The sequence below is a fragment of the Frankliniella occidentalis genome, unplaced genomic scaffold (assembly GCF_000697945.3).
Source record: "Frankliniella occidentalis isolate FOCC.00 unplaced genomic scaffold, Focc_3.1 Scaffold176, whole genome shotgun sequence".
Taxonomy (NCBI): Eukaryota; Metazoa; Arthropoda; class Insecta; order Thysanoptera; family Thripidae; genus Frankliniella; species Frankliniella occidentalis.
In genome coordinates, this window is record NW_026267302.1 from 257,368 (window position 1) to 258,957 (window position 1,590).

Sequence of the window (1,590 nt, forward strand, 5' to 3'; positions counted from 1 at the left end):
CACCTGGCGCCCGGAGGTGGGCTCCACGGACGTCACCGTCAATAGACCGCTCTGGTCTATGCTAAAAGTCACTTTGATCTCTGCCTGCCCCGCTGGCAGAGGAGGAACCCTGATCATGGCGTCCTTGTTCAGATACACGTTATCCTTGACCAGAGGCCTCTCCCCTTGGTATATCTGCCGACAAGAAACTGTATACAGTATGCATAAAACGGCTTTTATGGCAGCAAAGGGCCGAACAACGGCGTCTCCGCCTTAGTTATTAAAAATGTTGGTCAGCTCACCTTAACAGGCACTCTGGTCTGATAGTCTTTAGAATTGTGATACTTCTGCGTGTTCTTGCAGGGAATCGGCGTGTTCTTCTTTATAAGACAGCTGAACCTCCCGCCAAGGATCTCGATGCCCAAAGACAGCGGCGTCACGTCCTTGAGCTTCACCATCCTGTCGAAGAACTTGTCGCCGCTCAGGACGGCGGCGTGCACCGCCGCGCCGTACGCCACGGCCTCGTCCGGGTTGATGGACTGGCGGAGCTCCTTGCCGCCGAACATGTCCCGGAGCAGCGCGCGCACCTTGGGGATGCGGGTGGAGCCGCCCACCAGCACCACGGTCCTTCTGGATGTTCAGGTCGCTCCACTGGCGGCCGACGAGCCGCTTGGCATCTGCGGCAAAGGGACTGGCTCGCTCAGGGGGCTCACGGTGAGGACGGGGAGGGGCTCACCTCAGACACGCACCGAACACCTGGTTGGCGGCGGGAAGGTCCTTGGCCGCATCGCCGACAAACGACTCGCCATCCAGGAAACCGACGATACTTGGGGTTGTACGGCTTCCGTTGTCGTTGGCGAAGACCTCCACTTTGCCCCTCCGGCACGCCCCTACCACCGAGTACGTGGTGCCCAGGTCAATGCCGACAGCCGCCCCGGGCACGTCGCGCATGGTGATTCCTGGATACGACAAAAATAGAAATTACTGGAATGATGAATTGTACATTTTACTTTTGCATCAGTATTTCCCACGACATAAATATGCTGCCGATACTCGGCCGATACGACATCTAGAGGATTGGTGGGAGGACAGGTCTATCACGTTCCGTTTTAGCCATTGGACCCGAGCCCCGCTCAAACCGTTTAGACGGTCCTCCGTTCCCCCATCCCCTCCATTCCATCCCTTGCCAGACTTCCGATTGTTTTCCGTTTAGCACGGAAAACAATCAAATTTTAATGTTTATGCTTTTGCTACTGCTCTTCCATTTATTGAAGGTCAGTAGCAGCATGAACATGGGCGCAGCAGACTGATTTTCGTACAAACTGAAAGCTATTGGAAGTTCGGCAACGGAGGGAACGGAGGGGAGGGGAGAACGGACGACTGTCTACATTTTGAACGGGGCTTGGGCCCCACGCCTAAAACAGAAACAATACCGACAATTTTCCCCAAATAGGAACGCATTGCAAATCAAATAAACAATAAAAAAAGGGGGAAGAGAAACTCTAATGAACTAATCTACAAGAGGCGTTGCCTTCGGAGCTGCTCCTCTACGTCTCGGAGAGCGTCCTGGTCCTCGCGTCTGTAGCTGTTTGCCTTTTGGATCATGGCCTG

The 1,590-nt window shown here is 54.6% G+C and overlaps 1 protein-coding gene across 1 annotated transcript in view; it reads right to left on the minus strand.

Moving 5' to 3' along the window:
- Positions 1-1,590, minus strand: part of LOC127750352 (heat shock 70 kDa protein-like) — a gene marked incomplete in the record, with an annotated part of 18,278 nt that overhangs the window by 12,053 nt on the left and 4,635 nt on the right.